This window comes from Pongo abelii, chromosome 2 (genome assembly GCF_028885655.2).
Source record: "Pongo abelii isolate AG06213 chromosome 2, NHGRI_mPonAbe1-v2.0_pri, whole genome shotgun sequence".
In the NCBI taxonomy this organism is placed as follows: domain Eukaryota; kingdom Metazoa; phylum Chordata; class Mammalia; order Primates; family Hominidae; genus Pongo; species Pongo abelii.
The window spans coordinates 156,257,467-156,281,248 of NC_085928.1; positions in this window are offsets into that span (position 1 = coordinate 156,257,467).

Here is a 23,782-nt window from a genome sequence, read left to right on the forward strand (position 1 = left end):
TCAATTCAGTTAGTTAAAAATAAAGAAAAAGAATTAAAAAATAAACAAAACCTTCAAGAAATATGGGATTATGTAAAGAGACCAAACCTACAGCTCATTGGCCTTCCTGATAGAGGAGAGAGTAAGCAAGGTGGGAAATACATGTGAGAATACAGGTCATCAAAATTTCCCTCATCAAGCTAGAGAGGCAGATGTGCAAATTCAATAAATACAGGGAACCCCTGTGATACTATAGTCTGGGGGGTCTCCAGCCCCCAGCACTGGTCTGCCGCCCGTTGGGAAGGAGGCCACAGAGCAGGAGGCGAGTGGTGGCAAGCTAGCATTACTGCCTTAGGTCCGCCCCCTATCAGATCAGCAGAGGCATTAGATTCTCATAGGAGGGCCAACCCTATTGTGTGCGCATGCGAGGGATCTAGGTTGCATGCTCCTTATGAGAATCTAATGATAAACTTAATGTGCTTGAATTTTTCCAAGACCATCCCCATCCTTTGGTCTGTGGAAAAATTGTCTTCCACGGAACCAGTCCCTAGTGCCAAAAAGGTTGGGGACCAATGCTATACAAGACGACTTTCCCCAAAGGACACAGCCATCAGATTCACCAAGGTCAATGGTGCGGCACCTGCAATTCATTTGTTAGGTGTTCTGGGGCAGTGGTTTCCCCTGGGTAGTGGCCTCAGCAGGGAGATAGGCCCCCATCCTTCCCAGATTGGCCCTGAGAAGGGAAGTAGGCTCCACTCCCACACCAGTCCACAAACCTGCCCTTCTCACTCCTCTCAGTTCTCTGAGAGTGGGGGCTCCTCTCCTACATAAGTGCAGACCACAGATCCTAGCTCAGCACTCCCAACCTATGTCCCCAGCCTGGAGGCTCCAGGACTGGCCTGCAGCTTGGGGTTGAGCTCCAGATGCCCTGTGGAATTTAAAATGCTCTCAGGTCACCAGGAAAGTATTCAGTTGCAGCAAAGCACCCAGACTGGACAATGGAGGCTGCACTGTGCACATATCCCTGCAGGATGGCCAGTCAGGGGACCTGGGAGGGGCTGACTAGCATGAGGGCCTTCAGAATAAGCATGCCCTTGTCTGATGGGGAAGTAGATCCTGCTCTCTCTTAGTAGATCCTGCTCTCTCTTTCCCTGCAGTCAACTGGAGCCAGAACTTCTCAGAGAGAGATGGGGAGCCCTGGTGGATGTGCGCCTATGGCCATCCTCTGCCAGAGCTGCTCCATGCTTAAAAGCCCCTGGGCTCCAAGTGGGCTGAAGCCCTATCTCTGCCTACTCTCCAGGCACATCCTCCTGCCAGCTCAAACACCCATGGAAGAAGTAGGGGCCCTGTAGCTAGGATCCCAGAGGTCTGTAGTGAGAGTGCGCTGTATATCAGTCCCTTCATTCACTCCTTGCCTGGGAGCTGCTGAAGGCCAGGAACTAGCCCTAGCATTCAGGTACCCCAATGTTCCCAGTTTCCTCCCTCTTCAGCCTCAGAGTCTGCATTGCTTCTCCATCCACTCCAGGTAATTTCTCTCTGAAGATATGCTTAAATTATATTGGTTTATTGGATATTTTGGTCTCTCTCAGTGGAAGCAGCACTTCCTGGCTATGTCTAATTGGCCATCTTATCCCTTTCTTTTAATTTTATGGTTTTGTGATATTACATTTGAAGATGCTAAATGCAAGTCTCTTTTTTCCTATAAATGTCAGTTATATTTACATTTTCTATAAATGCATGTTATAAATAGTCAAATCCTGAAGTAGATACAAAAGTTAAGCAAATGTGGTATAATATTAGGTTGGTGCAAACATAATTGAGGTTTTTGCCATTACTTTCAATGGCAAAAACCGCAATTATGTTTGCACCAATCTCAATATATAGGAAACAAAACAATAAATAGAAAATTATATTGAGGAAAGATATGCAAATGCATATAAGGCAGTTTCATAGAAGTTCCTGGGGGAAATTTTGCATTTATATATAAATGCAAATGTCTATATATATTCCACAACAACTAGGATAAGGATTTCCACTTAGTGGAGAGTCAGTCCTATGCAATGAATTGAATGCCTTATCTCAAATAACTTTTGCAAGAAATTAGCATTTGGTATACAAGCACTAAATTTTGAGCCAGTTTTTTTTTTTACCTCTTCAAATAATCAAATGAATGAAATCAAGTAAGGACTCTCATATATGAGGTCTATACATAACATATTACTACTGTAGCAATGTGTATTTTTTCAAGATTATTTAAATGTGAACACATTTGTCCCTATTAAAAAAAGTCAATTTAGAATTAACAAATTAACTTGGGAGAACATAAGATCAAATTTACTAGGTTCATTAAGCTTAGGGAATTAAATTTCAGAAATCTGTATTTTCTAGTAATAGATTCTAAGATTAATATTTAGCAGCCTGTCAAATATGTGCTTATTTATCATGTAAATTGACATTAGAGATCAGGAAAAGAAACTAGTATTAGTTTTTCTCTTTCTAGATTCACCATGTGTTTATAATTTAAAATTTTAATAAAACAGTAATGAGCATGAATCCTCTATAGCTTCAACTTTACAAAAATCTGAGACCACGATTTTGTTGCTCTATTACCATTCTAGATTCACCAGCTGTTTCTTGATTGGTTGTATAGCTACTAGATTGCATTACTTACCACAAAATTACAAATATTTGTATAATATTGGTTTTCGTATTAACAACACACAGAATTCTTTGTGAGTTTTTCTTCAGTTTCCTGAATCTTGTGACAGAAGCAATAAGTACAGAGGAAGTTATTATTGTTATGTAGTATTTTTAAATTATTATTATGTTTTAGAGTCAGAGTCTTACTGTCACCCAGGATGGAGTATAGTGGCACCACCATAGTTCACTGCAGCCCCAAACTCCTGGCTTAAGCAATCCTCCAGCCTCAGCCTTCTGAGTAGCTGGGACAAAAGTCATGTGCCACCATGCCTGGCTAATTTTTTTGTTATTTTGTAGAAACAGGGTCTTGCTTTGGTGCCCAGTCTGGTCTCAAACCCCTGGCTTTAAGTGGTCCTCTCACCTTGGCCTCCCATAGTGCTGGGATTACAAGCGTGAGCCACAGCACCGTTTCTAGTAGTATTTTAATGGATTTTAAAGTAACTCTGAGAATGTAAGAAATTAAAATAGCATGCAAGTGGAAATTATATTTATGTTTAAAAATAAAGAGACACACATAATGAAATCACAAAGGCCTTACTGTCTGTCATAACAACTAAAGGGCACAGATAGATAATGGTACTCAATCACAGTATTTCTATTTTTAGTCATAGCTCCTTCAGTTGTCATTTCCTTTATGGGAAACTATTGACTAGATTGTGAAATGCTAAGATGGGTGTGACATTCTTATCTTCCTAAAAAGCCGTCGTTTTGATTTTATCTTGACATTGCCTCCTTTTCACTTACTTTCTCTTTCTTTGATTAGACATTGCCTATATCTAAAATAACTAGAATTTACTGGCTCCTAAATATAAATATTTTTTATTTGTGATACTTGAATCAATGCATTTCAAATAAAAATCAATCAGAAGACAACATAATTTTAAAAATGGCACCAGATTTTATAAAGTTCTGGCCAGTTGGACTGTATAAATTGGGGCTTGTAAGGGCAACTCCACCTCAAAATGACAAACAAAACTTGTAGTAATAATTTTTCAATATCCACTTTTATCCAAGGTTTTCTGGTTTTAGAGAGAAGCTGATAATTATTTCTCATCATTCACTCCTTAGATAAAAGCCATGAAATATGGTAGAGTGAACTGGTGTAGAAAGTCTAGGAAATGAACTGCATATGACATGATATAGAATGACAGACTGTTTCAGTATTTCATATATTCATTTGAATAGTAAGACTTTACCTTTCCTTAAAATCACTATTTATAAATTACCTTTTCTTCTGGCATGTGACTAAACATTATCAAACTTGAAGGTAGATATGTAACTGGACTCATTGGAAAATGTTTAATTTCAGTGGAAGTGTAGGTTGTCAGTGGCCAGCCATCTCTTTTCTTGCTTCTTAGATGCATGTCCATGATTGCAATAAGTTTGGCTACCCCCAACCCATGGTAGCTACAAAGGTGTGTTTGTGTGTGTGTGTGTGTGTGTGTGTGTGTCGTGTGAGTGTGTTGTGATCAGGGGTTGGGAGTTAGGGAATATGAGCATTGTGGAATCCATGTAAGATGGCATCATATCTTTTTCAGTAATATGTCATAGAGTATAAAAAATATTCATGATTTAGGTATCACCTAAGCCATTCATGCTGCCTTGTTCCCATCCTGGCAGTTATCAGAGTATCTTACAACACTCCCTGCATCTAGTTTTTCTCTTAATATATACACACGTGCCCTCTTGGGAAACAATTTTGTACACACAGGGGCCAATATAACACTCAAATTACGTCAGGTTTTTTTTGTTTGTTTGTTTTTTATTTTTTGGAGGTAATGTGGCACAGTGAACAAAGCACAATCTAGACTTAGACTCAAGGCACACAACTTCATAGCTGTGTGAATTTAGATTTGTCATTTAGCTCCCCAAATCAAATTTGCCTCTCTATATAATGGTAATTAATGGTACTTCTCTTAAGCCATATATATCTTAGTAGTTATATGTACAGCCACATGCAGAAGATACTGTGGTTTCAGTTCCAGACCACTACGATAAAGTGAACGTCACAATAAAGATAGTCACACAAATGGTTAGGTTTCCCAGTGCATATGAAAGTTTTGTTTATACTATACTATAGTCTGTAAGTGTACAATAACATTATGTCTGAAAACAATGTATGTACCTTAAAGTAGTTCAGTGCTACAAAAATACTATCAGTTATCTTAGCCTTTAGTGAGTCATAATCATTTTGCTTGTGGAGGATTTTGCCTCAGTGTTGATAATTCCTCCCTGATCAGGGCGGTAGTTGCTGAAGGTTTAAGTGGCTATGGCAATTTCTCAAGACAAGACAGCAATGAATGTTGCTGCATTAATTGTCTTTTCCTTTCAAGAAACTTATCTCTGTAGCATGCAATGTTGTTTGATAGCGTTTTGCCTAGAGGAATTCTTTCAAAATTGGAGTCAATTCTTTCAAACCCTATTGCTGCATTTTCAACTATGTTTATGTAATATTTCGAATCCTTTGTTGTCATTTCAATAATGTTCACAGCATCTTCACCAGAAGTAGATTCCATCTCATGGAATACATTTTATTTGCTCATTTGTAAGAAGCAACTCCTCATCTGTTTAAGTTTTATCATGAGATTGCAGCAATTCAGTCACATTTTCAGGCTCCACTTCTAACTATCTTGTTATCCACCACATCTGCTGTTACTTCCTCCACTGAAGTTTTGAATCCTTCAAATTCATTTATGAGTGTTAGAGTCAGCCTCCTCCAAACTTTCATTAATGGTGATATTTTGATCTCCTCCAATGAATCGAGTGGTCTTAATGACATCCAGAATAAAGCTGTTTTACTTTCTCATCATTTGTGTGTTCACTGAAGTAGCATTTTTAATTTCCTTTCAGAACTTTGCCTTCACAACATGGCTGACTGGTGCAAGAGGCCTTTCTTTCAGCCTCTCTCGACTTTCAACAAGACTTCCTCACTAAGCTCCATTATTTCTGGCTTTTGCTTTAAAGTGAGAGACATGCAACTCTTCCTTTCACTTGGACACTTAGAGGGCATTTTAGGGTTATTAACTGACATATTTTCAATAATGTTGTGTCAGGGAATAACGAGGTCTGAGGAGAGGGAACAAGATGGGGGAATGGCCAGTTGGTAGCGTAGTTAGAACACACACATTCATCAGTTATGTTTGCCATCTTATATAGGCACAGTTCATGGCTACCCTAAATAAATACAAGAGTAACATCGAAGATCACTAATCTCAGATCACCACTGCAAATATAATAACAATGAAAAAGTTTGAAATATTGTGAGAATTACAAAAATATGATACAGAGACACAAAGTGAGCTCATGCTGTTGGAAATATGACACCTGTAGTATTGCCACAAACCTTCAATTTTTAGAAAAAAAAAAGAAAAAAAAAACCCTATAAAGTGCAAGAAAGCAAGACACAAAAGGTGAGTCATTCCTGTATTTTAAAAATCAGGCATATAATGAGAAATGACTTATTAATTGTTATATCTATTATTGAAAACAAAGGCCATTTTATTTGTGGGGATCATGAAGGAGTGCTACATTGATTGCAGCAGTTTTCCCATATGTTTCTACAACCTCGTTCTCGTGGACTATTAGGAATCTACAGATCCGTGCCTATCTGTTGTCATTTTGAATTTCCTTTATTCTGTGTGTCTATGTGCATAGAAGCATGAGTGTAAATGTATATTTGTATTTAGTAGCTATCAATCTCTTGCTTTTTACCCAACTGGAGTAGATATTACATTTTAAAAATCATGCAAAAATCTGGCCATATATTAATATATTAGTATTTTTTAAAAACCTGATGAAGTGATTATCGAACATTTAAAAGGAGCCTATCATAGATCTTAGTGTTTAAATTTTATAAATATTTGAAAATTCAAATATGCCTTTTTTATACCACTTCAGATACATCATTTCTCTCAATTATTCTAAAACATTTTCTTTTTTGAATTTTCTATGATCTGAATGTTTATGTTGCCTAAAAATTCATATGTGGAAATCTTCACTCTCAAAGTAATGGTATTAGGAGCACAGCCCTCATGAATGAGATTCATGCCCTTAAAAAGGGTGCCTAAGAAAGACCCCTTCACCCTAAGAAAGACCCCTTCACCCTTTTGCCATGTGATATTAGAGTGAGAAAACTGCTGTCAATGAGGAAGCAGGCCCTCACCAGACACCAAAACTGTCTGTTTCTCTATCTTGTACTTTTTATCCTCTAGAACTGTGAAAAATAAATTTCTGCTCCTTATAAGCCATCCAGTCTATGATACTGTGTTATAGCAGTCAAACAGACTAAGACAGGGCCTAACATTCTATTCCTACCTTCCTAAAATGTTTAAGAACAGACAGACATCTTGATAGCTTTTAACAAATCAACTTGTTCTAGTTGTAGGAAAACAAACAAAACTCAACAAGATTCTCTGCTCTACACACTGTCTGTGGTTTTCTTCTTTCTATAAACACCATCTTTGCATTTGTTACGAGAGACAATCTTTCTTTCTTTCCCCTCCCTCCTTCCCTCCCTCTTTCTTTCCTTCCTCTCCTTACCCTTCCTTCCTTCCTTCCTTCCTTCTCTCCTTCCTCCTTCCCTCCCTCCCTCCCCATACAGACATTCCATTCTTTCTGTTAGCAGAAATAACCTTGGGAAACTTAATGTGTGTCTTTTGACCATCAGGTCACTGTCATTAAAGTATACAGCGACAGGGAATCTGGTCTCTATTGAGACAACTTGCTGTTGTCTGTATTTTCTTTTGATTGGCACCTATTATGATGGAAGCAAGGAAGTGGGGTTTGATGGGAAGAATGTCAGACTGCAGTGAAATTCTCAGAAAGCTTTAGTCATGCTGATGACTAAAGTCACCAGTTACTAGAATAGTGCATCTGGTAGTAATGGACCAGCACTAATAGCCTTGCTGTGCTCAGACAAGCTAGAAGTAGCCTGTGGGACATATGGCTTCTATAAATGCTGCAGTAGATCCAAAGGGGCACTCACATGGTATTGTAAGTCAGCTATGTTCTCTACACCAGGTGATTTGGGTGGTGCTCTTTCATGACCACCATGCCCCCATTACAGCAGTAGCCACACTAATTTATGCCTTGGCATATATTGTCCTAACTTTATCTTTTCTGTGGGTCCCTAATGCAATAGAAGCCTTAAAACTTCAAAACAACTCCCAAAAATTCTCAATCTACTAGGTTACTGCCTGTGGAATTCTGTTATTGTTGACTTCCAAAATAAGTAATAAAAATAAAGAGCTATGCTATTTTTTTCCTAATGAAAAGTAACATCTTGACTGCTTAACAGATGTTCAAAATCTAAGTATTAATATTTCCCATCCTGACTTGACTGATACTTCCCTAGACAACACTGATATGGTACTATTTGTTCATGTGGTTAAGAACGGACTTTCTGAGTCACAGAAAAGATTCATATTTCACTCTCACTTGTAATATTAAATCATTTTATGAAGTAGTGGAACCACACTCTTATCAGCAATGTATGAAAATTCCATTTAATCCACATCCTTAACAACACAAAAAATATTATGGAGGATGTGTGGTGATATTTCTTTTTTTTCTTAAAAAATTTTTTATTGGTAAATAATAATTGTACATATTTATGGGTTACATGTGATGTTTTGATACATGCATATAATGTGTAATGGTCATTAACCTCTTAAGAATTTCATTTCTCTGATGACTAATGAAGTTAAATATTTTTCATATATTTTTGGCCATTTGAATACCTTATTTTTGAGAATTCACAATGTAACTATTTTGGAAATTTTTAGTGTTTTTTTTTCTTAGTGATCTGTATGAGTTCTTTTTATATCTTTGTTAGGATTCTTTGTTGGATATATGAATTGGGAATAACTTTCGTCTGTGTAGGTTGCCTTTTCATAGTTTTTATCCCTTCTTTTGATGAACAGAATTTCTTAATATTAATATTGTTCAATTTATCATTGTTAAATGTGTGGTTTGTAATTTTGTGGTCCTATCAATTAACTGTCTTACTCTCTCAAACTGTATTAGTTTACTTTAATACTTAGGTCAGAAATTCCTATGGAATTAATTTTTGTGTTACAGTGGGAGGTAGGGCCCAAGATACATGTTTTTCCCTATGGATATTAACTTGACTTATTACCAATTTTATTTAAAAGACTATCCATTTCTTCACACCATTTTGCAATGGAGTTTTTGTCACATATTATGTGATGTTTGTGGATTTGTTTATGAACTCTGTATTTTTTATTTTTCTATTGATCAATTTGTAACTTTTTGGGCCAATGTCCCTTGTTTATCAATTTATAATAGGTTTATTATGGGTCTAGATATCTAATATGTATGCCTTTCAGCTTTTTAAAATCTTCTTTGATCTCACAATAGTTATTCCAGGGCTTTTCAAAGCCAGTTGTATTTTCACATAAAATTTAGAATCAGTTTGTCAATTTCTACAAAAAATTTCCCAAACTTGTTAGAAATTTTATTGCCTTTATGTTGAATGAATAGATTAATTGACAGTAGGAAATTATATCTTTATAATATTGTCTTCTAACACAGAAACATGGGTCTTGTTCCATTAATTTATGTCTTTTTTATTTCTCCAGTAAGGTTTCATAATTTCAAAATGGAAATCTTACACATCTTTTGTTTGCTATATTCCCAAATAGTCAACATTTTTGTGCAATTTTAAATGACATCATGTTTAAATTTATTTTTGCTTAATGCTAGTATGTATGTATTTACATATACACATGTAAACATACACAAATACATACAAAATGTGTATAACATATTTTGTATTTTGACCTTGTGAGCAGTAACGATGCTTAAACTATTTGTAGTCTAATACTTTGTAGATTCTTTTAATTTTCTAAGTATATAATCCTATAATTTCCAAGTAATGAAAGCTTTATTTTTTTCCTAGTATTTAATCTCCTCTCTTTGTTTCTTCCCTTCCTTTTCTCTCTCCTTCCCCTTCCTCTTCTGTCTCTTCTTTCTTCTCCTCTCTCCTCTCCTTCCAACATTTCTTCCTCTGGCTTGAACATCGGGTACATTAGTGATAGAGGCACTCCCAGTATCATGAGAAAAGCATAGTGGTTTTTGTAAAATTTTTTTGCAGATAGTCTTTGTTTATTTTTGTAGTTTACCAAGAATTTTTTTATCCAAATGAATTTTGAATGTTGTCTTTTTCTGCATTTACAGAGATGATCATATTATTTATTTTCTGCTAATCTTGTGATGAAATTTATTGAGTTTTGAATTACACATTTTTGCTATAATCCCTACTAAACTGTGATGTATTACCCTATTTATTAGTCATGGATCCATTTTTCTAACATTTAGTAAAATATTAGAGTTCAGTTGACTAAAGGAATGTCTGAACAGTCCTAATGTGGGTAAAGGTCCAGATCTGGGCTAAATAAAGTCAAAGCATGAAAGGAAGGCAGTAGCAGCAATCACACTGAGAAGAGCACATCACTTACATTCCACAGGTAACATTTCAAGTATATATATTTTTTTAACGCACAAATAACTACAAGTGACTTTTCTGACAGCTTAGCTTCTTCAAGGGAAAACTGTTCTTCTCAATAACTTTCAGTAAATCAGCTTAACCAAGGAAAAGAAAACTAAAATTGTCTGCGGATTTAGCTTTTATAAACTCTGTTTTTGTTTGAAGAAATCATCTTTACATCACTTATCTCCTTCAGATATGAGTAAACTTTGGCTGTAACTAGCTTAGTGTCTTAAAATTATTCTTTGACATTTTATCGTTTAGTCATTTTGACATTTAGTTATTATTTGATTATTTAACTTTTACTATCACTTCATAGAATACAAACTGAGAAAACAGGGAACAAAACTATTTTGCTAACTGCTCTATGCCCAATGTCCAGAAGAATTTATAATACCTGATACATGCTCAATAAATATTTGTCAAATGAATAAATGAGGATATAAGTTAACAATAATAAGACATTAGAGAAGTTTCTTAAATTTTTCTGACATGAACAATCAGAGAACTGAATTTGATATTTGTACGTGCTTTTCCAGTTGTAAATACACACACACACACACACACACACATACACACACACACACACACACACATACATTTTATGACCTACAAGCATGAAATTTCAGCTTTGAGAAGATTAATAGATGCAAACTTTTCAACACTTATATGAGTACCTTCCTTCCCTTCTGTGCTTAAGGAATTTAACTTGAAAACATGTATTTAAAAACGATCTTTATAGAATACTTTGTGCAAATAATATTTAATTACAAACACATTGCTAATAACTGCCTGCTGTAATTCCTGGCATATAGGAGGGCCTAATGTGAGTAATTAAATTCTTGTTGGTAAAAAGTAACCATTACATCCCTTACTCACCATGAGCCATATCCCTTTTCTCTAGAGAATAATCATGAAGTCAAATGTACAAATTGTGAAAGTAACAACTACTAAGAGTTTGCTTTTATAATTATTATGATATATATTGTAATGGGGAGACATGTAGCAACCATAAGGTATTAGGCATTCGAACACAAATCAGTAAGATCAATATTTATGCATCCATATAACCGATTGAACTGAGAATTGTTGAACATAACCATTTCAGGAAAGAAAATATACTATTAGTTGATAACTTTAAAAACATCAATGCGTGCAGTTAAAAGGTTGAAATCGCTGTGTATTTGTGTAGCATGCAATTGTCAGACTTGAAAGATTTCCTAGCATTTTATTGATGGATATACACAATAATGAAGAATATAGACATGGCTTTAGTAAAGAGAATGAAATACACCTTCACCTTCTAGGTTGGCGGAGTGGAAATTATACTCATACTTACAGATTAATGCTGATGAGAATTGGAAGACAAAGTCAGAGAAATAGGCTAGCATTATCTGTTGTATCTTTTTTATGTACTATGAAAACGTGGTCCTGGTACCACATAAACTTACAATAACAATTTAATTAAACTCCAAAATACATTTCCCAATCTTTTGCGGCTTAGAGATTTAGACCTCATGCAAAGGACAATATATTAATGTAAGTCTAAGTTTTAGTCCCATGTGGAAAAATTAATAGTCAACTCATTTTTTCTAAAATGTTTTAGCTGTTAGCTATGGGAAAAATGCACATAACGATAAAGCTAAATATATCTCACATTTCATCCTTCATATAATTTTTGTTTATGAAAATTCTATGGATGTATTTATCTCAATTTTAAAATAAATATCCTCACAATCAACATCTATAATAACAAACTCCACATAAATGATAGTTTAACCCTTCTGTGATCTTCATTTTTTTTCTTAGTAAGGGGCCAAACATATCTTTCTGCTTGTAGAAATCTTTATCTGGCCTATGCTGGCCACAAAATATCTTGTTTTGCTCTTTGGATCATGCTTACTGAGAAAATTTTGAAATTATGGAATAAAATTCATATATGTATTTAAATAATGTGTGAAGATAAAATTTGGGGAATGACTGAGTTTATCAAATAACTGTAAGAAATAATAAATGATATAGTCTGATGCAATAGAAGTATCCATTGATGTTTCCCTCCCTGTGGAAATTCATGAAGCCTATAGTGACAGTCTGACTAACAGAATCCTGCTACTTTATGAAGCTCCTTGCTAAAGCCAGGGAATTTAGCCTAGTCAATGGCACTGATATATTCTAAGGGTTATTCTCACATAATGAGGACTCTCACACTACTTTTATATTAACCAGCCATTTAACAATTTTTATTGACGACTAATCCTAGCTCTTTTTTAGGTGAGGCATACTTTTGGGTATAGAGTGGAATAAGGTACCACTCCTATACTTAAGGATACAACACACATGGACAAATAGTAACTTTAGCGGATACTATAGTCGTAAGCTGAATCTCTGGATCTCAGAATTCAGAGTCCTCCAGAAACGGTCTCCATATAAGAAATTGACAAATGAATCCTTTGCTTGGAATTAGGCTTCTGGCTTAAATAACTGGATGCATGGTGCTCTTGATTACTGAAGTGAGAAAGTAAGATGACAAGGCTTGAAAAAAATTGTGACAAGCAAATTTTTGGACATGTAGTACTTGCAGTGTATTTGAGACTTCCACGAAATGTCAAGGAGACAACTAAACACATGTTTGAAACACAGAGGAGAGATTTGTGTTGAAGATCACAGTTTGGCTGCATATAATTGAAGTCATATGAGCTTAATTGAAATTACTCAAGGAGCGATAGAGGAAAAAGAAAACAGAGCCTTTGGTGACCATTGAAGAATTCCATCATTGAAGAATATGGTAGAGAAAGAAGATGTAAGGGACATTAAAAGCCACTATAGAGGTAGACAGAAAACTAAGAGTGTATGGTGACGCAAAAATTAAGAGGAGAGAGTGGTCAAAAGTCTACAATGCTGCTGAGAGTTCAAATTATATAAATAATAAACGATATCCATTGGATATAAAATGGTAGCCTCAGCTAAAGTTGTTTCAGTGTATTGATAGGAGTAGAAGCAGAACTTGGGGACTGAAAAGCAAGTACATGATAATGAGCAGTATTTACATGGGAGGAAAAGTTCTTTGTACATTTGAGAGACATGAGTCATCAATAGTGTATGTTTCCTAACAAAAGACAAAAGAGGATGGAATAAACAAAGAAATGGAGAAATTGCCTTTAGACAAGAAACTTCTTTCTATAGTAAATAGATAAAGAGAAATTGGATTCATGTAGAGCAATAGTTCTCAATCTTGCCTGTAATACTATGGTATATTTTCCCTCTGAAATAATTGTAAGATACAGGTTAAAAAATGACAAAACTACAGAAGTTAGACTGGAATATAGAAGAGGGGATGATTAATGATATTAGCATTATCTGTTGTATCTGTAGATGAGGTAAAATGTGATGATCATGTGAATGAGTTTTGATAATATTAAATAAATAGGAAAAATTCATTTGGGGAAATATTTCTGCTCTAGCTAGAAGATTGCAAGTCTTCAAGTAGATGCTTAAGTGTAAACTCCTTGGCATAGAATGCAAGACCATTGATAAATTGCTCCCTCCCACGTTTTCCTATTTGCCTTCACTTCTAGACTCCTTCTGTGTTGCAGTTGTATAGACTTCTTAAGCAGACCCTTCCATATACCATGCTTCTCATGGTTTATTTTACTTTAAAATCATCTTTGATCCCCCACTCTTACACAATGAAGGTCAGTAGCTCTCACTTCCAAGCACCCTATCATTCTTATCTTATTTTTAATTTTATTTTAATGTCTTATAAGGTTTATTTATAATTACTTTTTCCTCCACTCCTGTTAGTAAATGGTCTCCTAATTTACCTATTTTCTGGCAACTATCCCTCATGCATCACATAAAAGAGCCACTCAATAAAGTTGTTTCTTAACCAAGTGAATAAATAGATGAATTATGAATAAATGGATGTAGGAAGCACAATCTCAAATAATTTAAGGCAGGACAGAGTATTTCATCTTAATTTAATATCTTCCGTTGACAAATGGAGAGGTGAAGCAGAACAGACGAAATGATATACTTTAGCTCAGGCAGTTAATTTATGGTAAGACTAGGACACAAACTAAGTTCTCCTGCTGTTTAGTGATGTTTAGTTTAGTTCTTATACTAGCACATCATAAAACTTGTTATGCCCCCTCCTACCCTGTAGTCAGCAACCGATTTAAGGCCTTCTCGCCGGGCACAGTGGCTCATGCCTGTAATCCTAGAACTTTGGGAGACTGAGACGGGTGGATCACCTGAGGTTGGGAGTTGGAGACCAGCCTGGCCAGCATGGTGAAATCCCATCTCTACTGAAAATACAGAAATTAGCCAGGAGTGGTAGCGGGCACCTGTAATCCCAGCTACTCAAGAGGCTGAGAATCGTTTGAACCTGGGAGGCAGAAGTCGCAGTGAGCCGAGTTTGAGCCGCTGCACTCCAGCCTGAGTGACAGAGGGAAACTCCATCTCAAAAATAAAAATAAAAATAAAAATAAAAATAAAGGCCTTCTCTTATTCTGTCAGGTTCTTGGATATTTCCAGAAGAGTAGCATGTCCCTAAGGACACTTTGGATCTCTAGGATCAGTCCAAGACAAGCAAAGAACTGTAAGGGCATTAGTAAACATAAAGCAACTTCTCTGAATTTACCTATTTTTATACTTATGGCCTCAGTTTTCAGAAAACACCTCTCTATTCATTATACTACTAATCTTTATGGAGATTAAGTGGTACAATAATCCCTTAAAAATTTCTCATTGGTATACTTTGCAGTATGCTACTCACGAAAAGTAGTGAGTTTATTTTGTTGCTACAATTAGATTTTTGTGAAAGAACAAATCTTAAAATTAGTTTCAAATCCACTAGGTTTGAAACATTATTCACGTGGTTTATTCTACCAACACAAGTAAATTAATTCTCTACATATTAACAAAGAAAAAACTGACTTTAGACATTGGCTGAGAGATAATTTACAGCATCCATTTACAAATATTTATTGGTTATTGGATTAGTAAGGGTCCCTTGTTTGAAATCCACAGGATACAACTCTGGTCAGTTAAGCAAAAGTAGTTTTATTATAAGCTTCATGATTTCTCATAGATAAAAGATAAACTAAAGAAAGAATGTTCCTGAAAGGTTAATAATCATGAGGACTACAGGAGGAGAAAAAAAAAAAAGGCTCCTAAGTGAATTGTCACTGGGATTAAACCATCTCCATTTTCCATCCTGGGGTAACTTTGCTCAATATTCATATTTTTGAAAGGAAGCAACTTATTGGCCTAGCTCGGACCACATGCTCATAGGAGGATAAGATTTATTTGATTGATATCCCCAATAATTATGCTTGAAAGAAGATACTGGTCATTCCACAGAGGAAAACTTGCAGTGCTGTTATCTCACCAAAGGATATGGATGTTGGCCAGGCACAAACAGACTGATGATAATTACATTAATGATATAGTATTTTTTTAAGCTGGCTGAGATGAGATATGCCTACTTATTTATTTATTTAAAATTGACAAAATTATATATATTTAATCACGTACAACATATGTATGCTTTGTGAAATGGCTAAATTGAGCTATAACAGATAAATTACTTCACATCCCTATTTTTTTTGTGTGTGACACTTGAAAATCTTTCTTAGCAATTTTCAAAAATACAATACATTATTATTAATTACAGTCACTATGTTGTACACCAGACTCCTGTATTATTCCTCCTATGTAGCTAAAATTTTGTATCCTTTGACCAACATCTCCTCAACCTCCTTCCCCTCAGCCTCTGGTATCCACCATTTTACATTATACTCTCTACTTCTATAAGCTCACTTTTTAAAAATTTCGCATGTAAGCGAGATCACACAGTATTTGTCTTTCTGAGCCTGGCTATTTCACTTAGCATAACGTCCTCCAGGCTTAACCATGCTGTTGCAAATGACAGGATTTTCTTCTTTTTAAAAGGTTTTATAGTATTCCGTTGTTTCCATATACCATATTTTCTTTATCCATTCATCAAGTAATGTATATTTAGGTTGATTCCATATCTTGGCTATTACGAATAATGCTGTAATGAACATACAACTGCAGATATCTCTTTGACGTAGTGCTTTTATTTTATCTGGATATGCATCCAGAAGTGGAATTACTGGCTCATAAAGGAACTTTATTATTAATTTTCTGAGGAATCTCCATACTGTTTTCTAAAATGGCTCCACTAATTTACATTCTCACTAACAGCACAAGTGTTGTCTTTTCTCCACATCATCTCCAACATCTGTCTTTTGTCTTTTTGATAGTAGTCATTCTATCAGGTGTTAAGTTTTAGTTCTTTGTGGTTTTAATTTGCATTTCTTTGATGATTCGTGATTTGGAGCATTTTTAATATACTTGTTGGCTGTTTGTATGTCTTCTTTTGAGATATACCTATTCATGTTTTGGGCGCATTTTAAATTGATTTTCTTACTATTGAGTTGTTTGAGTTCCTTATATATTTTGAATGTCCTTTATCAGACATACAGTTTGTGAATATTTTCTCTCATTTTGTACATTGTCTCTTTCTTTCCTTGGCTATGCAGAAGCTATTTCATATGCTGCAACCCCTTTCATCTGTTTTTGCTTTTATTGCCTGCATTTTAGAGATCTTACCCAAAAAAGAATTGCTTAGGCCAATGTCGTGGTACTTTTCCCCTATTTTTTCTCCTAGTTTTTACAGTTTCAGGTTTTACATTTAAGTGTTTAATTTGAGATCATTTTTGTATATGGTGGAGATAAGGATATAATTTAATTCTTCTGTGTGTAGATATCCAGTTGCCTCAACACACTATTGAAGAGACTGTTCTTTCTCCACTGTGTGTTCTTGACAACTTTATCAAAAATCAATTGACTGTAGCTGTGTGGATTTATTTCTGGGTTCTCTATTCTGTTTAATTGTACTATCTGTCTTTTTTTATGACAGTACCATGCTATTTTGATTACTATAACTTGTAGTATATTTTGAAGTCAGGTAGTGTGATCCCTCTAGCTTTGTTCTTTTTGCTCTTTAGGGAACAATGGGTGTTTTGTAACAAACTTTCAGTGAAACAGAGAATTTCTGTGTCCTGATAATGGACCCCATTAATTTGGTTTCTTAAGGAAAAGGATGGCTTTACTATTGAGTTTACCCATTCACTCACCCATATTATTTTGGGCAGTCACCTAACATCTAATAATTACTTATTCTCTTACTACAGATATTTGCTACACCCTGGACTCACAAGAAATTCTTATGTTGTATGTCAAAGAAAGCAAATGTCCAATAAAGATAATATCAAAGTGAATAAATTTCAAATTCCCCAAAGATAATGCAATATAATCCACAATTCAGACAAATGAAAGAGTAACATCATGGGCAAGTGGTAGGAAATATTCACTGCTGTAAATAAAAAATTTTGGGCAATCAAGTTGCTGATAAACCCAGTTTTTCAATAAAATCCATAATAATTATTATTTAGAAAAGAATTGAGTAGGTTTAGTTGAGAGGGCCTTGGAATTAGCCTATTACAGTTTGAGGCTCATGTCTACCAAATTTTATCATTTTAACCTTGGTCAAGTGACACAGTTTCTCCATGTCTTTATTTACAAAATAATACAATTTCCTTTATAAAGATTATTGAGGCCTGAAAAAAGACAGCATGTGTATAATATTTTTAGAAGAAACCTATCACGTAAGTGCTCAATGAGTGACAGTTGTTAGCTATACTTTAATCATCTGACTTAAATTTATAAAAGTCAATACTGTTTCTGATCCTAGAGCACTATTAACTAAATATGGATACTCTACTGCAGAGATGGATCATTGTCTAGATACATTTTCAGCTATCATAATAGAGTGCCCAATAATGATTTATAGATGAATATCTGTATCTATATGTATATCTATCTGTAATGATTATGTATAATGAATATGTATGCAATTTCATTATTAAAAGTATAATATCAATATTATTTTGATGTTTCCATAGTGTTTTCTTTACCGTTTTAAAGGTAAACTTTTGGCCTAGTAAGGAGAAAATGAGATATGAAAGGTCATCACATTAGACACCACTTAGAAGCTATGTTTATTGCTATCAGAAAGTCTGTATTTTGAAGTTTTAAAGTGAAATTTCGAACAGAGACTCTTCTTTCGTTATACTTCGCAAACATAAATCTATATATTTATAAGCCTTTCTTCTTCTGCCCAAGACTTTGCCATTTACCACATTCTAACTACTCTCTGAACAATCCATTTCTCTCTTTTTCCACGTTAGGCATTTTTTACCTATCTTTTTTTTTCCTTTTACGTTGGTTGAGCCATAAAAATTGTACATATACAGAGTGATATGTGTATACAATGTGTATTGATCAAACCAGGGTAATTAGCATATTCATCACCTTAGTTATCTTTTTTTTAACTTTTATTTTAGGTTCGGGGGTACATGTGCAGGTTTGTTATGTAGGCAAATTGAATGTCATAGGGGCTTGGTGTACAGATTATTTCATCACGGAGGTAATAAGCATAGTACCTTGTAGGTAGTTTTTAGATCCTCACTCTTTTCCCATCCTTCACCCACAAGTAGGCCCTGGTATCTGTTGTTTCCTTCTTTGTGGCCATGTGTACTCAGCGCTTAGCTTCCACTTAGACATTAGAATATATGGTATTTGGCTTTTGTTCTTGCATTAATTTGCTTAGGATAATGGCCTCCACTTCCATCCATGCTGCTACAAAAGACATGATCTCATTCTTTTTTATGGCTGTGTGATATTTTATGGTGTATTTGTGTCACATTTTCTTTATCCAGTGTATTGTCGATGTGCACTTAGCTTTATTCCAGGTCTTTGCTATTGTGAATAGGATTGTGATAAACATATGCATGCATGTGTCTTCAGGGTAGAATGATTTATATTCCTTTGAGTATATACCCAATAATGGGATTGTTGAGTTCGAATGGTAATTCTGTTTTAAGTTCCTTGAGAAATTGCCAAACTGCTTTCCACAATGGCTGAACGAATATACATTCCCACCAGCAGTGTATAAGCATTCCCTTTTCTCTGCAACCTCACCAGCATCTGTTAATTTTTGACTTTTTAATAATAGCCATTCTGATTGGTTGTGAGATGGCATGTCATTGTGGTTTTGATTTGCAATTCTCACACGATCAGTGACGTTAAGCCTTCTTTAATATGATCATTGGTTGCGTGTACGTCTTTTTTATCTATCTAGAAACTTTTTTTATTTTTCTTTAATTTTATTTGTTTATTTATTCTTTAAGTTCTGGGATACTTGTGCAGAACGTGCAGATTTTTTACATAGGTATACGTGTGCCATGGTGGTTTGCTGCACCAATCAACATGTCACCTAGGCTTTAAGCCCCACATGCATTAGCTATTTGTCTGGATGCTCCCCCTCCCCTTATCCCCCACCCCTCGACAGGCCCCAATGTGGATTGTTCCCCTCCCTGTACCCATGTGTTCTCATTCTTCAACTCCCACTTATAAGTGAGAACATGCAGTGTTTGGTTTTCTGTTCCTATGTTAGTTTGCTGAGGATTGTGTCTTCCAGCTTCATCTATGTCCCTGCAAAGGACATGATCTCATTCCTTTTTATGGCTGCATAGTATTCCATGGTGTGAATGAACCACATTTTCTTTATCCAGTCTATCACTGATGAGCATTTTAGTTGGTTGGTTCCATGTCTTTGCTATTGTGAATAGTGCTGCAATAAACATACATGTTCATGTGTCTTTATAGTAGAATAATTTTTATTCTTTTGGGTGTATATCCAGTAATGAGATTGCTGGGTCAAATGATATTTCTGGTTCTAGATCCCTGAGGAATCACCACACAGTCTTCCACAATGGTTGAACTAATTTACATCCCCACGAACAGTGTAAAAGAGTTCCTATTTCTCTACAGCCTCGCCAGCATCTCTTGTTTCTTGACTTTTTAATAATCACCATTATGACTGGTGCGGGATGATATCTCAATGTAGTTTTGATTTGCATTTCTGTAGCGATCAGTGATGTTGAGCTTTTTTTCATATGTTTGTTGGCTGCTATTAATTACTGCCTCAATTTCAGAACTTGTTATTGGTCTATTCAGGGATTTGACTTTTTCCTAGTTTAGTCTTGGGAGGGTGTATGTGTCCAGGAATTTATTCATTTCTTCTGGATTTTCTAGTTTATTTGCATAGAGATGTTTATAGTATTCTGTGATGGTAGCTTGCATTTCTGTGGGGTCAGTGGTGATATCTTCTTTGTCATTTTTTATTGCGTCTATTTAGTTATCATTTTTTGTGTTGTAAACATTCAAAATTCTTTTTTCTAGCTTTTGGAGAATATACAATAAATTACAGCTAATCCTATTTACCCAACAGTGCTGCAGAACTCATTCCTTCTATCGAGTTGCAATTTTGTGTTTGTTAACCAACCTCTTCCCAGACCCTCAGCCTCCCTATTTTCCTTGTTTCTAATACCCACAATTATACTTTCTACTTCTGTGAGCTCAATATTTCTTTTTATCTTTCACATATCTGTGAGAACATGCAGTATTTACCCTTCTGTGCCTGACCCATTTTGCTTAACATTGTGTCCTCCAGGCTCAGGCTCATCCAAGTTGTTGTGAATGACAGATTTTTTTTTTTCATGGTTGAATAGTATTCTGTTGTGTGTACATACCATGGTTTCTTTATCTATTATCTATTGATGAATACTTAGATTGATTCCATATCCTAGCTATTGTGAATAGTGCTGCAATAAACATGGGGATGCCGATATTTCTTTGATATACTAATTGTCTTTCCTTTGGATAAAAGGCCAATAGTGGGATTGCTGGCTCATATATAGTTTTACTTTCAGTTTTCTGAGAAACTTTCATACTCTTTTCCATAGTGGCTGTACTAATTTATATTCCCATCAACAATGTATAAAAATTCCCTTTTTTCTATATCCTTTCCAGTATTTGCTATTTTTAATGTTTCTTAAAATTCATAAGGAACTACAAAAGACCCTTCATAGTTAAAGCAATATTGAGTAAAAAGAACAAAGCTGGAGACATCACACTACTTTTTGTCTTCAAAATATATGACAAAGCTATAGTAACAAAAAACATTATAAAATTGGTATGAAAGCAGACAACTAGACCAATGGAACATTATTTTAAAAACCCAGAAATAAATCCATGTATTTACAGCCATTTGATTTTTGACAAAGAACATACATTGGGAAAAGAACACTTTCTTCAATAAATGGTGCTAGGAAAATTGGATATCTGCATGCAGAAAAATGAAACTAGACTCCTATCTAGCACCATGTTCATAAATCAACTCAAAATGTATAAGCAATTTAAATGCAAGTCCCCCAACTATAAAACTACCTGAAGAAAACATAAGGGAAAAGGTTTAGGACATTGGTCTAGGCTAGAATTTTATGACTGAGACTTCCAAAGCACAAGCAACAAAAACAAAAGTAGATGAATGAGATTATATTAAACTAAAAGGCCTCTGCAGAACAAATAAAATAATCAACAGAGTGAACAGACAACCTGTAGAATTGGAGAAAATTTTCACAAACTATTCAGAATTGAATGTCTTATAATGTTGAGAATATACAAGGAACTCAAACAACCCAACAGCAATAATAATAATGATCATCATGATCATCATCCTATTAAAATGTTGCCAAGGACTTCATTAGATATTTCTCAAAAGAAGACACACAAATAGCCAACAATATGAAAAATTAATACTTAAAATTACTAACCATTAGGGAAATGCAAATCAAAATCACAATGAGATATTAATATCAACTTACCCCAGTTACTTATTTTTTATAGAATGTATCACATTATTTTTTGAAAGTATTTGCAGATCCTTCTCTTTTGATGGACTAAATTCAGAGGCTGGTATCACGTATTCACTTTCTTATTGTGGCTTCTCACACAGAGCCGGGCACATGGTAGAAATTCAATCAAGGTTTGTTAAATAAGTAAATGAAACATTTGGCAAAACAAGCATCATTTCAAGACAAAGTCCCTACCCTGTTTTCAACAAGAGGCTGGGTGAAGGCAGTGTTTATTTTTTATTGCTCCATTATTTCCTTGGTCCTTAAATTATATTCTTACTTTTGGAAAAAAAATTATCTTTCAAAGCAATGTATCTCATTCTTCGTTAAAGAAATTTGCTCAGGTTCTGTGAATATTTCATTGCCCTATATAAATGTTTTAGTGACTAAGAAACAAAAATATCCAGGCCTACGAAAAGTGTAATGAGTCCCAATATAGCCATTTGTGATGGGGATTTAACTGCTTTGTTTGTGAGCTTCAGCTAAGGAAACAGATTACCTTCATCATGTGCTAATACCCCAGAGTCGATGTAAACTCTGTTCCACTATAGAAAGGCATCATGGGGATGTCAGCAAAGACTCTAAGATGAATTTTGTAAACCTGTCAGCTGGTAAACAAAAAAAAATTATTCGTGTTTCCAAACCCAGCTCAACACTCTTCTTCCTTGTAAAGGACTTAAAACTAATTAATAAATTGTCATAGATATTTTCAAAATTGAAATCCTATTTTCACAATAATTGAAGCATTTGTGTACAAAATATTGTGTACTGAATGTCTAAGAACCTAAGGTCTAAGAGAGTCATAATGAAAAAGACATAATTCCTTGGATTAAACTGTGATAGTGTCACAAATGTCAAAAAAATTATTTAATTAGCCTGAACTTGTTACCAAAGCTTTAAGTGTATCTTTGTTTCCCATACAGTTTTACTTGCTTAATTTCAAATTTCTTTGTCACTGTTATATACATATATATATATCTATATATCTTTACGTTATAAGCCTTAATAAATGTGAGGTCTCTATTTACATGCTTGGTAAATACACTTTTACCCTCTCACCTACCACAACAAATAGCACTAATGCATTGTGGAGATAGTAGTCAGATTTCTAAAAATTAAAGCAAATGCACATTTTTACCATATGTAAAAATACTATGTAAAAATACTAGACATTACATACATTGTATATAAAAATACTATGATATAATAAAAATATATCATATGTAAAAATGTCAACTGTGTAAAAAACATTTAAAAAAATTCTTTCATGCTTATTCAACAAACGTTTCCTAAAAGATTTTCCTTGAAGCAAAGCAATTTAATTTTTTCTTTTCATAGTATTCTCAGTGGTTATAAACTTAATTATCTTTGTATGCTTCACATTTACTTGCATTTATGATAAATTTATTATTTTCTTAGCATAACTTTTTGAAATCAAAATATGAACTAGCAAGGTGTAAGTTTGATTAGAGGAACAAGAATGATAACAAGTAATCATAGCGATGAGATGTTAATTGGTGTCTGGGTAGTTCTATTCATAGTAACAAGGGGACATAATATCTCTGTGTCCTTTACTGTTCAACAACACTTTGCTAGATCATTTTTTTTTATAATGCCAATTATATTGCACTTGAAATTCACAGGTATTTTAACAGCATAGAGGGATACAGACTGATTAAAAAGACTGTCTCTTCTAACAGGAAGGCAATGTTTAAAATTAAGGTGATATATTTTTCCAAACTCCCTTGTC